This window comes from Podarcis vaucheri (genome assembly GCF_965113315.1).
Source record: "Podarcis vaucheri genome assembly, chromosome: 2".
In the NCBI taxonomy this organism is placed as follows: Eukaryota; Metazoa; Chordata; class Lepidosauria; order Squamata; family Lacertidae; genus Podarcis; species Podarcis vaucheri.
In genome coordinates this window covers 95867609-95880581 of record NC_138760.1, presented here as the reverse complement: position 1 = coordinate 95880581, position 12973 = coordinate 95867609, and the positions used below count along the sequence as shown (strand labels likewise).

General features: G+C 41.3%; 1 protein-coding gene and 2 long non-coding RNA genes across 5 annotated transcripts in view; 1 reads left to right on the top strand and 2 right to left on the bottom strand.

The window, feature by feature from the left end:
- The window catches only part of LOC309525497, a 602601-nt gene that overhangs the window by 204512 nt on the left and 385116 nt on the right, over window positions 1-12973 (bottom strand). The gene's annotated exons all lie outside the window — the stretch shown is intronic.
- The window catches only part of GRM7 (glutamate metabotropic receptor 7), a 435430-nt gene that overhangs the window by 413268 nt on the left and 9189 nt on the right, over window positions 1-12973 (top strand). The window lies entirely within an intron of this gene.
- The window catches only part of LOC309525412, a 43201-nt gene continuing 40454 nt past the window's right edge, over window positions 10227-12973 (bottom strand). The window contains exon 3 of the long non-coding RNA XR_014216246.1: window positions 10227-11807. This is a non-coding gene — a long non-coding RNA (uncharacterized lncRNA). The remainder of the gene's footprint in view (window positions 11808-12973) is intronic.

Genomic DNA, 12973 nt, shown 5'->3' with positions numbered 1-12973 from the left:
AGACCATAAGTCAATTATCTGTATCAAATTCTCCTTTCAATTGTTCCCTGAAAACTCATTTATCTCCTGGATGCAGTGTAGTCATACATGAGAGCAACTCATGTCAAAATGTGCTATTTTTCACTTGCTTTTGAATAAGGGTACAAATGAATAGTTGCCATAGTTACTGTTAGTTGATACTATGCCGATCACATTTGGGGGATGCTATGAAGATCATACTGTGTGCATGCACACAAAAGCTTATACCCAGAACAAACTTAGTTGGTCTCTAAGGTGCTACTGGACTTATTATTATTATTATTATTATTATTATTATTATTATTATTATTTATTTCAACTGTGTCAGACCAACACAACTACCTACATGAATCTAGTAAAGCAATGTTTGGGTCATTTGATCAAGGAATATATGTATGTATGTACAGTGGTACCTCGAGTTACATATGCTTCAGGTTACATATGCTTCAGGTTACACACTCCGTTAACCCAGAAATAGTGCTTCAGGTTAAGAACTTTGCTTCAGGATAAGAACAGAAATTGTGCTTCGGCGGCGCAGTGGCAGCAGGGGGCCCCATTAGCTAAAGTGGTGCTTCAGGTTAAGAACAGTTTCAGGTTAAGTACAGACCTACAGAACGAATTAAGTACTTAATCTGAGGTACCACTGTATATCACACTAAAATGCTGATGAATTTTCATAAGTACTTAAAAAAACCCACAAACTGATGTGGAAACTGAACTTGGGATTTGGGGGAAGGGGGAGAGAGAAACTGAGAGAAATCAGAATTGACACATTTGGTCATCCCCAGCACTGCTAGCTTTCTCTCTGACAGATGGAGGCTCTGTGAGCTGCTTGAAAAACAAAGCCTCAACAGATGCAGTTGATCACATCATACAGATGTGGTGGGGAAGAAGCTGGAGCAGCTGCATTTCTGCTTTGAGCTGCTTTAATGTTAAAGGGATAGAGGCTCTTGCAGAAGAAAAAGGTGGCAACCCTAACGAGTATGCTAAAATTTATTGCACTTTGTGATTACAAGGCTGTGGGACTCCAGCATGCATGTTAGTTTACAGGTGACCAATGTAATGCCTCCCAGATATTGCTGTACTACAAATAAGTAGTTTTTAATATTACGTTTTAATTGTTGTGACCCACCCTGCGACCTCAGGGTGAAAGGCTAACAACAACAACTCTCAGCTTCCCTGACCATTGGCCATGTAGGTTGATTGATGGGTGCTGGAGGACAACATTTTCAGATAGGGCCAGCCCACACATGAGGCAAGGTGAGGCAACCACCTCAGGCAGCAGGATCCACATGGGCAGATCCCGATGTAGATCGTTTTTGCCCCCTTGCTCCTGATGTAGATCTTCACTCACCCCTTCTTCCCTGATAGGGAGCGGCTGCCATTTTGTGATTTGCCTCAGGTGTCAAAATGTCTTGGGTTGGCCCTATCTGCAGAGCATCACATTGATGACTACCCCAGTAGTAGGCTCTTCACAAGAACACTCGAGAGGGTTTTTTAAAGGTTCCGTAAGATATTCCTCATTACTAAAAGTGGAACCATAAAAATGCCATAAAATATTTGTTTGATCTAGGTACATAAGCATGTGTGCTCTGAGACAATTCAAATCACTCATCATTGCAAGTAAGCGGCTGGGCTGCTACTGTGTCCAGTGTTGCATGAACTAAGGCATTAAAAAGAAATCTCATCCAAAGATTGCAGAATGAAAACATCTGCCAATTTGCATTTCTTCTTGTTTTTAAGCAGCTGAAATATGTTAAAGTGATAAATGAGCTAGAGAGAGAAAATGAGCTAGCAGTACAAAAACTGTATTTATTGAATTTTGGCACCAGCAATAATATTACAGTTGTACATAAAGGCATTTTGAACTGAGGGTATAAAGCAATACAAGCTAATTCAAAAGCTTTACTGAGATTAGTAGGGATCATGTATTTCAAATAAGAACGGACAGTTCAGTCTATTTCTGGTCTGTGACACTTTCATCTGTGTTCATTTGTAAGTCCATCTCATTTCTGCATTCATCTGTGGTTTTATTTTTTTAAAAAACCTGCATTCATTTTAAACGTGTTTTGAATGCATTTTTCACAAAATATGCATTTCTAAACGTATATTATCTCAAAATATGATTTTCTAAGAATTAAATTTCTTAGAAAATATTTTCTTTTAAAACACACCATGTCCTTTTTGGGAGTTGAGAGCTGCATCACAATATTCAGAGGCACAAAAAATTATGAGGAATAATGATGTATTTATTTGCACATTACTCTGTGAGATGCAGATCAGATGAGTTCACAAGAATAAAATTCCTCAAATATATTTAATAATGTTGTTTTATTGTTGTTTTCATTTCTATACCACTTTGTATATTTAAGAAAAAATTCAAAGAGGTTTACAACACATTGAAGCATCAAATAAGCACATACACCAAGTATTGGCAAAACCTATTGGTGTTTCGCAACTTCCTGACTAGTTGCAGGACCTTAGCCGGACCTACCAGAGTACACGCAGAAACCACAGAAGCAATTGGCGACTTGGCTGCAAGCAGGATAGACGAAGCAGGAACCAGGAACTTGTAGTTAGGTGTTTATTATATACAGTAGACTATTTACAGGAACAGAACACAGATCTTTAGCTAGCTCTCTCTCACACGACTCACAACTCCTACACTGACACAGAACAACTCTGAACCTCTGAACTCCTGAACTAACACATTCCAGTTAGTAGGCCATTAATTATCACTCCCTTGAAAGAGCTTGACCAATCAGGGAGCTGTCTTCATGTCTCTGTTATCACCAGGCAGACTTACTCCTTCAGACTGCCTTCTGGCTGTCTGCCAAACCTTAACTGACTCTGTGTGAGTAGCTGCACGTACACAGTTTCCCAACACCAAGCTTAGTTTTAACCAATGAAATAATTGCGGTAAATATATTCCAGCACAATCCTAGCCATGTCTACTCAGAAATAAGGCGCTACTGAATTTAATAGGGATGCTCCCAAACAAGTGGCGTTAGTACATATTTACCTGAGAGTAAATCCTACTGAACACAATGGAGATAACTTCTGAGAAGTAGGAGACATTGTTTAGATTAAATATATAGCAACAGCAATCAGCATTCTCTTGTCAAGATGATACGTGGATATGGGAAAGCTGCACATTTACAGGTAGAATAACACTGAAAATATATCAATTATTAGCGTATTTGTATCACCAAGGAGCTCAGGGCACTATTGTGGGATCATTCCATTTTATCTTCATGCCTCTCCTGTGGATGGATTAGGCTCAGAGATAAGGACATTCTCAACAAATTTTATGACTAAATTGGGATTTTATTGCTCTTAATAAATATAGTTTGCTGGTTAGCTTTTCCAGCACTTGTCCTAAGCTCTGTAGTTAGTAGATGAAGTGAGAAATTCCAGACACAAACTTAATTTAAATTAAAGACTTGTAATTGGTGATGCCCTTGAAGGCTTGCCCTGTCTCACAGCATATAAACTTGTCCTGTTCCTACTTAAGGGTTCCAGTGAACTTTGCCAAGCTTGGGTTTGGAAACTTCAATTCCCTAGCAGGAACTTTCTAACACACTGCTTGTTGGTGGAGAAATAACAACGGCTTGCTGCAGTTGTTATTTCAAGGACCATCATACATTGGTGGTTCATTGCATTTGGTTTCCAGGGTCACAAATTGGCCAGTTGTATCTCAGCTAGTGCTTTATGAATGCTTGCACTCATGCATTCATATCTCTCCAATGTAACAGATTAGCTTCAGAGTTCAGTACCATGGCTTTTAGTAAAGAATGGCACGGACAGCAATGTGGTGGCAATGCACTTAATTCTGAGTTTCCAATTTGAAATTACTTGTGGCACCCGCCTCTTTCCTTGCCACACATCCTGCTGCTTCTGCACAAACATGCTGTAAAGCACCCGTGCAAATGACTTCACACGGGGCTGTTCTTCTAACCTACAATTGGGTTTAGGAATGTCTGTACAATACTGGTTACAGGTAGGTAGCCGTGCTGGTCTGCCGTAGTCGAAACAAAATAAAAAAAATCCTTCCAGTAGCACCTTAGAGACCAAGCAAGTCTGTTATTGCTATGAGCTTTAGTGGTATCTGAAGAAGTGTGCATGCACACGAAAGCTCATACCAATAACAAACTTAGTTGGTCTCTAAGGTGCTACTGTATACAATACTGGCGTGTGATGATTCGGTTGGGGGGGAGCTATTTGTGTACTCTTGGGAGGCGGAGAAACACCCTCATTTTGATAGTATAGCATGCACCTGGAAATTATTATACTGAGCTATTTTGGATGAAAAAGGAAAGGAAATCAGCCCTGAGTGCTCACTGGAAGGACAGATCGTGAAGCTGAGGCTCCAATACTTTGGCCACCTCGTGAGAAGAGAAGACTCCCTGGAAAAGACCCTGATATGGAAAAGATGGAGGGCACAAGGAGAAGGGGACGACAGAGGACGAGATGGTTGGACAGTGTTCTCGAAGCTACCAGCATGAGTTTGACCAAGCTGTGGGAGGCAGTGGAAGACAGGAGTGCCTGGCGTGCTCTGGTCCATGGGGTCACAAAGAGCCAGATGCGACTAAACGACTAAACAAAAAATTTTGAATGAATATCTCACCAATAAAACAAACTGAAGACTCTGAACTGCATAGATAACTAGACAGAACTGAAATTCTGACAGTTCAAGAAAACAATGAGTCTTGCTATTTGGGGAGAAAAGGCAGCAGGTGAGTTCAATGGAAATTATTTCCATGCCTGGCTTAAACCGTGGAGAAGCCAACACAGTCTTGCAAAAAGAAAAACATGGTTAATGACATTGCTTAAATGTGAGAAAGTAATTTGCAAGCCTTTGTTATCTTTCAAGTGACTGGAACTTAAATGAGAACAGACATATTCAACAGTCTTAAGACAGTTTACATTGAAATGGCTCTCTGTGATTTATGCTTTTTAATTAAAGGCACTTAAGGTTTACTTTTTAATTAAAGGCACTTAAGGTTTAGGGGCGCGGGTGGCGCTGTGGGTAAAAGCCTCAGCGCCTAGGGCTTGCCGATCGAAAGGTCGGCGGTTCGAATCCCCGCGGCGGGGTGCGCTCCCGTCGTTCGGTCCCAGCGCCTGCCACCTAGCAGTTCGAAAGCACCCCCGGTGCAAGTAGATAAATAGGTACCGCTTACCAGCGGGAAGGTAAACGGCGTTCCGTGTGCTGCGCTGGCTCGCCAGATGCAGCTTTGTCACGCTGGCCACGTGACCCGGAAGTGTCTCCGGACAGCGCTGGCCCCCGGCCTATAGATGTGAGATGGGCGCACAAACCCCAGAGTCTGTCAAGACTGGCCCGTTCGGGCAGGGGTACCTTTACCTTTACCTTTAAGGTTTACTGTAAATTATGTGAGCTGGTTTTGTTTCTGAATAATGCATCTTTGTTTCAATCACAATGAAACAATGTAGCTACACATTTATTAAGACCCTCTGCCACAGAACACATCTTGGGTTCCTTGCACACCAAAGAATGGAGGCAAGGGAGTAATTCACAAAAATAATACATTCATCAAATTAAATGTTTTCCTACCCTGCATAACAAAAAATGCTGCTCTTCTAAGAATTCATCCATCCTTAAAAATAATAGCAACCTGCTTAGGATTGCCTAGGTAATCACTAATCTGTTGCCTATGTTCTCTTTTTGGTCCATTTATGCCTCAACTCTGTGCTGTTAGGGGTTCAGGGATGCTTTATAGTTTGCAAGTTAGATGGAACTGATATAGATATTTGAATAGTCTACCAATTGATCCAAGGGTGGTGCTTTGGGGGCACCTTACAACTCTGCAATCCTATGATTCTATTGTAATTCTGCTTCCCACATCAATGGAGCATAATTAGACCCACAATGTAAATTGTGTACATTCAATTAATGTGCATGGTTTTTGTCCCCAAAAAAGTAAATAGCACTGCAAGGAAGTCCTTGGGAAGTGGGATGAAGAGATGGTTTTTGTTCAGACTGTGGGAGGAAGAGAGATTGGTTCAGGCTTCCCCATGAGTCCCATTCACATAACAGAAGAGTGCATTAATTGCATTAACACAATTCATGTCACATCTTATTTGACCCTTATTCTCTTACCTGTAGAAAGACAATTTCTCTGTAGAGCTCCTAACATGAATGGCCATATGGCATCTGCATTTGTCCACCTTTTATCTGTAAATATTTAATCTTCAGCATCACTTGCTGTGAAATAAGACTGCCATTATTTTGGCCATTGCCCAGTGGGAGCTTCCAGATCTGTGTCACATGTTTCCTTATAAAGGTTTAATACCTACACTTTGTTTACCATAACTGGTTTATCAAACAGCTTGACTTGAGTGTAGAAACACTTTATTTTAATGGGTATCCATTTAATTACAAATACTAATCTGAACATTTATCGTTCAACCTTAATATGCTGATGGGTACTTTGCTTTAAGTAAATTCCTTCAAGTACACATTGATGGGTCTTCTGTGCTCTAAGTAGATTGTAAATTATTTTAAAATATTGACTATATTAATGATGCACTCCAGAGGCTAGTAGTCTCCAACAGACTCTACACTGCATCGATTAGCTAGCTATACTGTCAATAGATACTACCATATTCCAGATGGCACACAGTAAAGCAGATATTTTCTGCAAATTATACAAAAGTAGCTGAAAGTTCCTGGCATCTCTTGGGAATTCTGAGAAACAACAAAAAGCCTGAGATTTATAAATTGATAATAAAATATGTTCACTTGTGTGCATACACATGACCTGACCATGGAAAATCTGAATAGAATCCAACCCAGAATTTGGGCTTTTAAATTAACACTGTTTCCTTTCTCCTGCCCCTGATCACAAAACAGTATGTTCTCTGTGGGGAACATAATATATTAACATTAACATTAATATTAATTTATTATTTATACGCCAGCCATATGGCTGGGTTTCCCTAGGCACTCTGGGCGGCCTCCAACAAAATATAAAAAATACATTGAAACATCAGTCATTAAAAACTTCCCTAAACATGATGGCGGAGCAGACCCCTCCAGGATTACTCACTTGGCACATGGCTCAATTTCTGTATCAGCTGTCACTATTACAAAGGGGGCCAAAACCAATGGCAAGAGATATCTTTGGAGATGTCCACATCAGCACAGTTTGGAACTGCTACATCAAATTGGGAAGCAATATCTGCAGAGGCATCCAGATTGGCACAGTTTGAAACTGTGTGGTCCACCAGCTGAATTCAAAACAGGGTCTGGTGGCATTCAATCATAGGCCGAAATCCACTCCTCGAACCTACCTAACTGGACAACAATATTTCCAGAGGCATCTGAAGTGGCGGAGTTCAGAATGTTTCAGTCCGCCATCTTGATTCAAAATAGCATGCAGTATCCAAAAAACTGCCTCGGGAACCACTGTATCCGGTTTGGTGATGGTATCTCATGAGGCTCTGGAATGCACAGAGAACAGATGAATAGACAGGCACATCACCTTCCAAAATATATGGTAGATCTGCTTAGAGTATGAAAGGGGCATCAACAGCCAAGTGCTTACTACTTCAAAAAGAAGACATGCAGTTGTCTGTAAATGTTTGCTTATTGTAGTCTGTCAAAATATTAACAACCTCAACACCTCTTATTTTCCATTGATTGTGTTAGAAATGGTTGGGGGGGTTGTTTTTCTTTTTAGCTTGTTTGCTTTTTGCTTCAGAACATTATTTCTTGCAATACTGGTTACTATGACAACATGGCACATTTTTTGTTTTGTGTGATTTTTCTCCTTGTTTTCACCAGATCTATTCATACTAGTTTCAAAGAGGGTTTTATGTGGCACATCCCTTGATGAAGTCATATCAGTGTATTGTACTGAGTACTTCTTTGGCTTCCATTAAGTCCTTAGTTCCCATTCTGGGCTCACTGTTTAGATCAGTTATTTTCACTATGCCTAAATTATTTACCGTATTTTTCGCTCTATAGGACGCACCCAACCATAAGACACACCTAGTTTTAGAGGGGGAGAACAAGAAAAAATAATTCTCCCCCTCTCTGCTCAGTGCCCCTTCAGCGAAGCGGCAGGAGAAACGGAGCGCCTTCCATTTCTCCTCCCGCTTGGCTGAAGGAGCGCTGTGCAGCTCTCCCTCTCTGCTCTCCCAGCTTCAGCAGAAGGAACCCGAAGCCTGCAGAGCGCAGCGGGAACTCACGCTGCGCTCCGAAGGCTTCAGGCGGCTATCCCTGAAGCCTGGAGAGCTAGAGGGGTCGGTGCGCGAAAGCAACGTGAAGCCTCCGGAGCACGGAGGGAGCGCTCCCTCTGTGCTTCAGAGGCTTCGCGTTGCTATCGCATTTGCTCCACAGGACGCACACACGTTTCCCCTTAATTTTTGGAGGGGAAAAAGTGCGTCCTATAGAACGAAAAATACGATAATTTCAAACCTGTTTCAACTGAATGAACTCTTTTAGAGGGTTGTGGTCTGTCAGCCTTTGTCATTTAACCCATTGTCTCAGAAACAGTACAGTGATGATACCATAAGCTCTGGACTGCCCACAACAGGACAATTAGCGCATCATTAAAATAATAGAACTAAACCAAGGACATGCACTTGATGCAATCTTATGTCTTGATGTGCAAAGAGCGCTAATTAGATTACAACTTCCTGTCTGATAATAAAGCTTAATGCTTAGAATTATGATTGGATCCAATGGGCTGCTGTTCTTCCTGAATATTGGCAGAGGACTGGCCTTCTTGCACAAGAGGAGTCTAGCCTCATCCTCTGTGTAGTTACACTGTTGTGGGGCCAGGACATATGTGCTACACAACCTTGTGCATAAGGAATTGAACCATGTTAAGTCTCATTAAAAGAAACAGCAGTACCAGCTGTAGGTGTAGTTGAAGGATACATGACAGTACTGCAGATTTAAGGCTTTAGAATGGTAGCTGGAGCAGAACTAAGCAGCTGTGTTCTGCTCTGGGTTCCATTAAAACAACAGGGGCAAACTATTCTTTTTGAACACTACAATTAAAGCATCCTTTTCAGGAGGAAGATGCATAACAGATGTATTTCTGCTGGGTTTGCATTGACGTAAGTCAAAATGCCTTGCTTCAAGGATCGTGCTCTTGGTGAGCTTTGCAAGAACAGCTTCTAAAAACAAGTGAACAAATTGACTAGTTGTCTGGGGGAGAAACGACAGCAAATATGATCTAATGATCTAATGATGCAAGACATCTCAAAGGATTCCAAAATATTTGAAAATAGCTCATATAAACTGAAAATAACTAAAACAGCAACACACAGCTATTGGTACAAGTTGCCAGACTGTGGATACACATTCAAACATGTATCCCATTGAAAGCAATGCTGTGTGGGTAGATGGAATCCAGAACCCCTCTTCATGCACTGCTTTTGAAGTCTTACCGTGCAATTTAGAAGCCATCAAGTGATTGCCCACTTATGTCTGTGTATCTCCTTAAGTACCTACAATAATGTAATAAAATAAAAATGTAATTAAATACAATTAAATACAAAAATGTAATTAAATAATAATAATCCTCAGATCATTTGCAGTCAGACTCATCTCACTTTGTTTTGATCCAGTTCAGGATTATACCATTATACCATTCACATCTCCAGAGTTTGAATGCTTTTTGGTTACTCAGTGCAACTTTCTGGCTTCTTGTGAATATTGAAGCATCCATATAATTAAGGTAAAGGTAAAGGGACCCCTGACCATTAGGTCCAGTCATGAGCAACTGTGGGGTTGCAGCGCTCATCTCACTTTATTGGCCGAGGGAGCCGGCGTACAGCTTCCGGGTCATGTGGCCAGCATGACTTAAGACGCTTCTGGTGAACTAGAGCAGCGCACGGAAACACTGTTTACCTTCCCACTGGAGTGGTACCTATTTATCTACTTGCACTTTGACGTGCTTTCAAACTGCTAGGTTGGCAGGAGTAGGGACCAAGCAACGGGAGCTCACCCCGTCGCGGGGATTCAAACTGCCGACCTTTTGATCGACAAGTCCTAGGTTCTGTGGTTTAACCCACAGCGCCACCCGCGTCCCTATCCATATAATTAACTAGCTCTAATTTAGATAAGGCACCTACTTATACCATCACATTGTGCAATGCAATGTGCAATAATAAATATACTGCAGTAGAACATTTGGAAATATTGTAATCTGATGACTGCTACTTCAAACTGCTCTTGCAGGCAGCCAAGGTTAAAGAAAATTATTATGGTGAACATCTATAATTGTTACTTATGGTTCAGGCATCGTTTTGTGTGATAGTATTTTACCAGTTCTATGGGTAACAGGCTCACACAGTTTTTTGATAATTTACTTCTATTGCTAGCCCAGTGAGTTTGTTTAAGGATTGTAAATAATGTGCATTTATAAGAAAGCTAACAATGAGAGAGTCTCATGGTAGCATTCAACCATGACTCAGTCATGAAATATTTTAAAGAAGCAAACACATAAATGTAAAATGACCAGCATATAACCATGTGTATATGCAAACAAAGATACTGAATATCCAGTTAATGTCCTTAACATTATTCCACAAGCAGAGATATCGGGTCATGGAAGAGGAAGAAGGTAGGAAATGTTTGGAGATTCCTCTGGCAGTGCCTGCCCTGCCCCCAAATCTATTCTGGTTGCACAAGGCCACCAATTCGATACCACCCATTGACTCTAAATGTAGAAATATATTGATGGATGCCTTAAATTGGCTCTCTAAGGATTTTGAAATCGCATTTTGTTTTTATAGTGGTACCTCAGGATGCGAACAGGATCCCTTCCGGAGCCCCGTTCGCATCCTGAACGGAACGCAAGACATGACGGCTCGTCTGCGCGTGTGCGTGTCGCGTTTCGCCGCTTCCGCGCATGACGTCATTTTGAGCATCTGTGCATGCACGAGCGGCGAAACCCGGATGTAACGCGCTCCATTACTTCTGGGTTGCCGCGGAACGCAACTCGAACTCACTCAACCGGAAGCACATTCAACTCGAGGTATGACTGTTTATATTTGAGGTTTGTGTCTCCTGGATAGATACTCGACACAAGTCATTTTAATGGATCAACATAATTTCTGTACCATCCTTAAGAAAAAGAAACATATGAGACATTTGTTCCATTTGTTCTATTTGTCACATCACCAACAACTACCAATGCATGTTCTGGAGGCTTAACTACAAAACCAGATATGAAACTTTGGCAACAGTAGGTGTCCCAGATGTGCCTGTTTGCCCATTTGCTCAGATCTTAGCATTACTGTGCATTGTTCCTCATTTGAAGGCACAGAGTCATGGCCTAATTGAGAGTTGTTCTCAGCCAGGAAACCTACCTGTGCATTTTTCAGCTTTAGAAGTGAGTAGTTAGTCTTGCACAATTTATAACACCTTGTAAAACTGACCATCTGAGTACTGTGGTTTATTGTTTCTGAGCTTTGACCCCATTTAAAGCACAGGCCAGCTTGTTAACTAGCACCCACAATGTTAGTTAACATGTTCTCAACATGTTGCCACCCCATCCCTCTCCAGATTCATGATAACCTTAGAAACTTATTTCAGTATTCACTTACCTCCCTGGCAGTAATCCCCAATGTACTCAGGGGGATTTGTATAGGAATGTATAGGAGTGTGGCGATTCACAGCTTTGAATCTTTGATTTCTGCTCCACAAATGAAAAGGAATAATACCTGGTGCCTCTTTAAAGTGGGTTGAATATTGTGTATGCTATTCTGAATTCTGAGGCAGGCGCTCTGCCTTCAAGGAGAATCCATCAGTGCTGGAGGGGCAAGTAGAAAAAAGCAAACAAATTATAAAGTTGGAATTTGTTAGGAGAAGCTCAGTTCTGAAAAGCCAAAGATCAGTTCAGCATATAAGTGGATTCTGATGTTATCTCTGCAAAACCATTTCAAATCAGCGTGTCTAAAAGTACCTGATTGTCAACAAGCAATAGTGAATCAAAGGGGGGATCCGATGTACATCAGCACATGAAAGGCAATGATGACATGAAATGATGTTGTGTTTCCTTCTGTGCTTCAGCTTTCGGTGACAGACGTGAAGCCATTTTAACGTGATACCCCAAATGACCCTGGAGTTTACACAGTATTGAAAACAGTCTCATCCTTAATTTCATTTAGCTAATACAACCGTTGGTGGCCATGCTCTGAACTGTTTCCAAAGACCTGTGCAGAATGTGTCAGTTTCTGTCAGGATTTTGTTTTCCAGTGATATGGCTTAAGGTCCTGCTGTGAGGGGGGTACAAAAGTAAACTGAGGCTGGAGTCTCATCCTTCCTCCCCCCCACCCTAAATGTATGAGAGCTCTGAGCAAAATATGATACTGTTAAGGCTATGAGACAAGCAGTCGAGGCTCCAGGCTCAGCTGTGTGTGTGTGTGTGTGTGTGTGTGTGTGTGTGTGTGTGTCTTATAGACTCTTTTGCAATAGTTTTATTTCCAACATACCAGCTCATTCTGCCAGTAGCACTGAATTGCCACCAGTCACTGTCATCTCAAAGGGATGCCCAGCTCTGATAACCTTGGGAAAGTAAATGTAGCAGTTCTGCTAAGAGGCAGGCCCTAAAATTCTTAACTGCCTCTTTTGGCCTACTTGCCGTTGAAAAACGGATCACTCTCCAAATTTCAGATGTCAAGTCTTTCTCTAACAATGGCAGCTAGCTTATTTTGTGACATGGTGAAATTAAAAAGCTCCCTGCACATTCCCAGAAACCAATATCAACAATTCCAAAGTTTGAACTGCCTTCATCTCATGCGGAGAAATGGTAATAGTTGCTAAGCAACCTGCAACTCTTCCTTCCTTCATGCCATTTCAGTTCATTTCAGCTTTTCAGGCTGTGTCTAGAGCTGCTTAATTTGATCCTATTTGCAGTGACAATTTAGGCCTATACACCTTAGATGCCAATTCTCAAGGTGCATATAAAGAGCTCTG